The sequence below is a fragment of the Rhinolophus sinicus genome, chromosome 18, assembly GCF_057876585.1.
Source record: "Rhinolophus sinicus isolate RSI-liver-muscle chromosome 18, RSI-T2T, whole genome shotgun sequence".
Lineage (NCBI taxonomy): Eukaryota > Metazoa > Chordata > Mammalia > Chiroptera > Rhinolophidae > Rhinolophus > Rhinolophus sinicus.
Window position 1 is genome coordinate 13,115,377 of NC_142518.1, and position 8,031 is coordinate 13,123,407.

The following is an 8,031-nucleotide window of genomic DNA, read 5'->3' on the forward strand; positions in this document are numbered from 1 at the left end:
TTGGGGCTGAGTGGCGCCCTCCACAGCTGGGATTGGGCGGACAATAGCTTGACTTGGGGGGGATCCTGGAAGTGCACATTGTTCCCCAATGGAGTCCTGTTCCCCTTCCCCGATAAAAAATCTAAAAAAAAAAAAAAAAAAAAAAACAACTTCACCTTGCATCAAAAATGTAAAAACTAAGAACAGAAATAAACCCAAAATCAGAGTGAAATGACAGAAAAAAAGTTAATCGACCTCAGGGAAAAAAAGGAGAAAAAGACTAAATGATCTCAGAAGTGAAGAATAAATTACAAGGAGCCCAAGGGAAAATAAACTCAAATGAAAATTTAACAAGGGACACTGAAGAAAGTCAGGAAAACCACCAAGAAAAATGAAAACTGGGGGAAGGCGAAAAGACAAAAGTAGTGAAAGTAGAAGACAGGTAAAGAAGGAAGAATATTCATGTTATTATAGCCCCTGAGAAGAAAATCCAACAATAAAACTGAACTAATACTTGAAACTGTAATTCAAGAAAACGTTCCAGAAATGGAAAAAGACCTGACTTTACCTACACACTGAAGAGCTCACCAGATACTTGGGAAAATTAACCTAAAACAATCAACTCTGAAACACAGCCTAGTAAAAATGATTTGATTTTAAAGATAAAGGCAAAATTCTCCAGACCTCTAGGTAAAAGGAATAACTTACAAGTCCAAAAGAATTAGACTAGCATCAGAAATTTCAAAATCAACATACAATGCAAGACAACAATGGATCAGCATTTAAAATTAAAAAATAAAATAAAATCAATTAAAGTGTGATCCAAAGATTTTGTCAGCCAAGTTGCCCCTCAAATATCAAGGCTACAGAAAAAGTTTTCGACATACAAGAATATAGGGAATTTCTTCACTTACTAGCCTTTCCTGAGGAATCTACTAGAGGATGAGCTTCATCCAACCAAATGGTAACTAAGAAAAAGTCAGCAAAGTTGACAGTGAGCATTTTAAAATATGTAAATGTAGATATAAGACGTTTAACAAAAGATGAAGATGAAGGTGGAAGCTGCATATTGTAACAGAGTGGAAACGTTGCAACTAAAACATGGAAGAGACAGGAAACGAGAATAACAGTAAAAGCTCCATGTTGCTTTTAAAGTATACTGAGCGGGGAAACCTGATAAATCAGATATTAAGAGGTTAAACAAATCCATACAGTGCTGGGACAACTTGCTATCCTCAAGCAAAAGAATAAAGTTAAGCCCTACCTCACACCGTATACAAAAATTAACTCAAAATGGATCAAAGACCTAAATATAAGAACTAAAACTATGAAACTTAGAGGAATACATAAGGATAAATCGTTTTTGTGACCTTGGATCAGGCAGTGGTTTCTCAGATATGACACCAAAACCACAAAAACAACAACAAAAAAATAGATAAACTGGGTATCATCATAATTAAAAATGTTTACACTGTAAAACATGCTATTAAAAAAGTGAAAAGACAACCCATACAATGGGAGAAAATTTTGTGCAAATCATGTCTGATAGGGGAGTGCATCTAGAACATATAAAAATCTCTTCCAACTCATAATAAAAGACAACCCAATTAAAAATGGGCAAAACAGCTGAACAGACATTTCTCCAAAGATAAGCACATGAAAAGATGCCCAACGTCACTAATCATTAGGGAAATGCAAATCGAAATCATAATGAGATATCACTTCACACCAACCAGGATGGCTATATTCAAAGATAATAAAAAGGTACTGAAAAGATGTAGAGATAATGGAACCCTCATATTGCTGGCGGGAATGTAAAATGATGCCGCTGCTTTATACAACAGTCTAGCAGTTCCTTAAAAAATTAAAAATAGAGTTACCATATGACCCAGCAATTCCACTCCTAGGTACATATATACCCAAGAGAAATATATGTCCACACAAAAACCTGTACACAAATATTCACAGCAGCATTATTCATAATAGCCAAAAAGTATAAACAACCCAAATGTCCACTGAGAGATGAATGAATAACAAAACGCGGTCTTTCCATACAAAGGAATGTTATTTCGCCATAAAAAGAAATGAAGCAGACACGTGGTTAAACAGGGATGAACCTTGAAACCATTATCCTAAGGGACAGAAGCCTGTCACAAAGGACCACATGTTGTATGATCCCATTTATATAAAAGGTCCAGAATAGGCAAATCCACAGAAAGTAGATTAGTGGTTGCCTAATGGAAACTGGGGCACAGGGGTTTCTTTTTGGGGTGATGAATTGTTCTAAAATTAGAGTGTGATGATGGCTGCATAACTCTGTGAATAGATTTAAAAACACTGAATTGTCCACTTTTAAATGGGTGACTTGTGTGCTATGTAAATTATAGCTCAGTAAACCTGTTACCCTCCCCCCTCCAAATCAACTGAGATTCCATACTAACTGTGAACTCAGCATTTAACAATACAAAGAATTCCCCAGGAAAGCCTTTTCAACAAAGCCACACTCCTAGCACAGACCCAGACCAAGTCGGAGCCCACAGAACAAGAGGGCGATTGCAGATCAAAGGAAACCAGAGCATGAATTATTCTCTTGGCCCCAGTGGTTAGATGTCATCACCAGTTCTGCAGTAAGGAGCAGCTAGAAGTGCATAGAGAACCCCACTGTTCCCTATCATTATCCTACTTTGATTTCATGGAACAACGTATTTCTCATGCACACACAAAAGTTTAAATAAACAAAGAGGAGAGTAAGGACATTTAAAAAGGTTAACAAAAATACAAACCTTCCTAAATACCCCAATTGCTTTAAATAAAAAAGCAAAAGACACACCTCACAGCAAAAAAAAGGGCAAATATAACAAAATACATATAATTATAAAATATTAGGATAGAGTTATCAGTCCCAGCAAGAAATGTGAATGGGTTTAACTTACCTATTGAAATAAAAAGTTTCAACTTGGATCACAAAATAAAACAAGGAGTCATACAAAACACATTTAAAACAGTGATTCTGAAAGGCTAAAATGAAAATATGGCCAAAGTATACCAAGCAAATGGGAAAAAAAAGAGAGCAGGGGGTGGAAATCCTGAGATAAGGGAAGGCAGAATTCAAGCCCCAAAGCATTCATACAAAGAAAAACACTTTCTAAAGCTAAAAGCCACAATCCATGATGAAGCTAGAACAAATAAAAATATATCCACATGAATGTAACATAGCAACCACCTTTAGGGAAAAAAAAGAACTACAAGAGATGCAAGGAGACATAGGAACACACTAATAATAGGAGACTTTACTATAGCACTCTCAGTGGTATATTAGACCAGGTGAACCAAAAATAAGGAGATAGAAGGTCTAAACAGCATAATCAGTACAGTAAATCTTAAGGATATTTCTCAAACTTTACACTCTGATACTAGAAAAAACACATTCTTCTCAAGTACATACACTACATTCACCAAAAATAATCATATATTATGTCACAAAGAAAACATCAGTAACTTCCATAAAACACAAACATTATAAACAATACTCTCTGATCATAATGCAATAAAACTAGAATTTACTAACAAAAACAAAAAAACAAAAAGGCCCGTCCACCTAGAAATTTTAAAACCTATTGAACCACTCCTGTTATTTTTGTAACTAAAATTATAGATTTTTAAAGAAATAATGACAATGAAAGCACTACATATTAGATTTCATGGGGAGCATTTAAAGCACTGATCAAAGGAAAATTCATTGCAGTAAATACCTTTGTCAATAAAAAATGAAAGAATAAAAATAAATTCATTTCCATGGCAAAAAACAAACAAACCTGAAAAATAACAAGGTAAACCAAAAGAAAGCACAAGGAAGGAAATAATAAAAATTAAAAAGTAGAGGAAGAGAATTAAAAACTAGATCGAAGTAATTAATCAAAATTCTGTCATTTGTGAAAAAATTAAAATAGATAAACCACTATATAACTTGATTAAGAAAAAAGAGAAAGCACAAATATACAAAATAAGAAACGGCAAGGGGGAAATAACCACTGATATGGAAGAAAAAAATTTAAATCACAAGACATTACTTTGTAACCCTCTAATAAATTTGAAAATCCAGAGGAAAGGGATAATTTGCTAGAAAAATACAGATTATTAACATTGACCCCATTAGAGTTAGAAGAAAGCTTAAATAAACCAATTTCCATACAATAGAGAAAATTATTAAGGAAATAATATTTATCCCATGAAAAAGCATCAGGCCCAGATGGTGTCATCGGGAATTTCTAACAAACCTTCAAACACCAGATAGCCTCAGTGCTCTATAAATTATTCCAGAGCCGGTATATCACACACACAAAATATCAAGCCTACAGGAACACCAACCTTTCAAAGATGAACTAGCCAGAGATTAGAAGCTCCATCCTCTGGGGAAGAAGGAAACCCTGGAGCATAAATCTTGGAAACTAAAGAAGGATGTTTCAAGAAAGGAGACTTTCATGGCAAAAAGCTGCAGAGATCCAACAAAAAGAGGGAAAATACAACCACTTGGCTTCAGCAGAAGGTAAGGAGACTGAGAAAGCCAATTATTAACTCTAACAATCTAGCTGAAAGGGGAGAGAAACTGGGTTGCAGCTGGATGACTGGGGTCTAGGGAGGTTTCAAAATGGCAGCAACTTGAGTAGGTTTAGGATGTAGTCAATTTCTCCCAATATCCCACATTTACATACTGCCTTCCTCAATGGTCAAAACTGAATTTTTATCAGCAGTCACATTTTATGTTAATTTAGCAAAAAGTACGGCCAGTGACTGCTAGGGGTGAGGCATACAAAGTTGGAAGAGACCTAGTTGACTTCCTGGAGAGTTTAAGTCTTCAGTGGATAAGAAGGATCCCAGGAGCGCCAGTACTTTCTGGTTCACTGAGTGTGCTGCAAGTACTATCTCATTTAATCCTCATAAGCCTTTGAGGAAGCTGGAATTACCTCCATCTCATTGATGAAGAAACCAAGCTTCAAAGAGGTTAACCAATCTGCTCCAGTGAAAGACCTGAAACTAGAATCCAGGTCCTCAGACTCCAATACTCACACTTCCCCACTTTGCAAGGCCTACCTTCAGAAAGATGACCCTGAAGACGCGGCTGGCCTGGTCATTTGCTGGTCATTTGCGTAGATGCTCAGTCAGCAGAATTGGGCTTTAGCACACTCAAGAATAGTTGACATCCTGCATCACATCTAAAATTGCTGTCTAAATTTGGAAAGCACCTATTATGCCCTCTAGCTGCCTGCACATTCTGTAGCCTCTAGGACACAAAAACTATGTTTTATTTATCTTGATCCCAAGGACTGTGTTTTATTTAGCTTTGTATCTGTCCCCCTCAACTTTGTATATAGTGCCTTAAAATATTTCCTCCTTCAACATTTGTGTAGATTCATTCACTCACTAATAATTTCATAACTCTGATATCGTTTTTAATATAATCTAAGGCAGTAATACAAAACTGCAAATTTAAGGAGTGAAAGAGTGTGGGGGCAAAGGGTATCACAGAATCGAGTTTTGAATTCAGATATGACTTTTTTAAAAAATCAATATACTTTTGTGCTCTGAAATTCTTACAAGATAACTAGCAACAAGACAAAGTATGCTTAAATGTACTTTTCCATCAATGTCTCATTTGACACTTAAAACCACATTATAATAAAGGTAAGGCAAAACGCTTTACCTATAATCTCAAATTCAGAGTTGAGGAAATAGTCCCTTAAAAAAAGGTAAGTGACTTGTGCAAGGTATTCAGATACACTGGAATTCAAGGAAGTCCTGATTTCAAATCTCCTGCTCAATCTATGATGCCTTTGCCTCACCTAGATAACCTTTCTTTACTAAACTGGGTAAAGGTGGAATAAAAGATGAGGGACTGAAATGCTATCAACAAATAAGGGAAAAAAAAAGGCTAGCTAGAGAAGAACACCTGCACATGGTTGGAGAGAAGAATGTAAATGGCCCCAAATTGTTTCTTATAGAATCCTTTAAATGTTGCCTTTTGTTAGGGTGTGGAAAAGGACACTCACAGATTGTTGGTGGGAGTGCAAAATAGCACATCCTTTCTAGAGGGAAATAGAGCAATTCACATTAAAAAAACAACAACACCAAACCAACAATTCTATCATCTAGGAATGTACACTAGGAAAGTAATCACAGATAATGCAGGTTTTACATTTCTCCAACAATGTGTTTAAGTAGTGAAAAACTGGGAATAACCAACTAAATAAATTACTACAGCCATAAAATAGCATGCTATGCAGTCAGAAAAAAAAATGGTTACCAAAGAGAATCCACCTTAGAAAAATCCATGCATTCATCTCTGCATAGAAAAAGACTGGAGTTGTACAGCCAGTGCAATCATATTCACAATGGTGACTTGGAATGGTGAAATTGGATTTTCTTTATTATGGTTTTGTCTATTTTAGAAATTTTGTATATGTGTTACTAAAAGCTAATAAGACGTTTTAAAGACGCCTGGGGGTGTGAAACAGCGGGGTTTTCGAAAGAACATTTTAGAAGCCATTTTTTAAAAATACCATTAAAAACTAATTACTATACCATTACCATTAAAATAGCATTGAATTATGTTGTACACCCGCAACTTACGTTATCAACCAGTGTTACCTCAACAACAAAAAAGAACGTTGAAAAATAAGCACTCATGAATCCACATCAAAACCTCTTTTCAAATTCCAGTCTTTTATTTGTACCATTTCGCTTTCAGAAAAATGCTACAAAACGTTGCCTGACCAGAAGTCTGAGCGACCTTCCTGATTTCTACCTGTAGTTTTCACTTTGTTCCAGAAAGGCATCCCCTAAGGGGCAGCTCTAAAAGCACCCAGAGAGGAAAATCTTTGGGAGGCTAAGTTTCGCTCACATTTCTTCCCCTCCCTCCCTCCCTCCCTCCCGGACAATCCGACAGTGACTGGCCCAGTTTCTTAAATACACGCTAGAGAAGCACAGGAGATGCGCCCATTTTCAGTACACGTTTCTAAAAAGACAAGTTTTACTTCCCAGTGCAGGATAAAGGGCAGCCTTCACTACTCATTCTGGACGTTAGCTGAGGAAGATGCCGCGGTGCGGCAGGAGCGCCTCCGGAGGAGGACAAAGCAGGGGCTCCCTGGCTTGGTCCCGCCGGCAGCGCGTCCGGGGCCGCCTCAGAGACAAGGGCACCGTCCCTGGACACAGCTCCGCCCGTCCGCATGGCAGACGCAGCCTGCCCGACGGCGGGGGAGGATCCGGGCCGCGGCAGCAGGTGCCCGGGTCGCCGCGCCTGAGAGAAGGCACCGGCCCAGTGGCCTGAGGTAGTGGCAGGGGAACGGTTGCCCGGGAGTCGGAGCCGGGCCGCAGCATCCACCCCGCCGCCTCAAGACCGGCTCCTCGCGGGCAACGGACACGCCCTCCCCACGGACCGGAGCCTCCTCGACCCGTCCGCCCCCCCCCCAGGGCCACTCACCCGGCCGGGAGGTTCCCGTAGCCGCCACCGCCGCCGACACCGGCCCCTCGGGCCTCGCCCGTCTAACGGCCGCAACCTACCACAGCAACGTAACCGCAACTACATCAGCCGGGCTGCGGGACCCGGAAACACTTCCTTCCGGAACCGCCTCGCCCCGCCCTGGTCCCGCCTACTGTCCGCGGCTTCGCACTGGGCAGGCTCGCCAGACCCCTGCTCTCAACTCTTTCCCAGCCAGGCTGCCGGGCCCCGGCAGCTCCGTCCAAAGCGCCTGCGCCCTCTGCCGGCAGTTCCCACCACTGCCGCTCTGTCCAGAGCGCGTGCGCCGTGTTCCGCCCCGCCCGCCGGGAAGGAAGGACTGCGTGGGGCGTTCCACGGCCAGGGATCCTGGCGGTTGAGGGTCAGGGAATGGAGCTGACCCCTCAGTCAGGAGCAGGAGCTTGGTTCCGTGGGCCATCCAGCCTTGTGCAGATGGGCACACAGGAGCCAAAAGTAGCCTTTCAGTCCCCGGCTTGGCCTTCAAAGCCTTTCCAGAGCCAGCCCACCTGAACCTGCACCGCTGTGGCCTCTCTCCCTGC

At 40.3% G+C, this 8,031-nt stretch overlaps 1 protein-coding gene across 12 annotated transcripts in view; it reads right to left on the bottom strand.

Annotated features, from left to right (window-relative positions):
- The window catches only part of BCLAF3 (BCLAF1 and THRAP3 family member 3), a 59,019-nt gene extending 51,385 nt beyond the window's left edge, over positions 1-7,634 (bottom strand). For 5 of the 12 annotated variants that reach the window (XR_012493535.2, XM_019755422.3, XM_019755424.3 and 2 more), the window contains exon 1: positions 7,457-7,631. The gene's annotated coding sequence lies outside the window, so the exon portion shown is untranslated. Of the gene's footprint in view, positions 1-7,456 lie in introns of all 12 variants that reach the window. The other 7 variants (XR_012493534.2, XM_019755420.3, XM_019755426.3 and 4 more) reach the window with 4 other exon arrangements.
- Between the last annotated feature and the right edge of the window lie 397 nt (positions 7,635-8,031).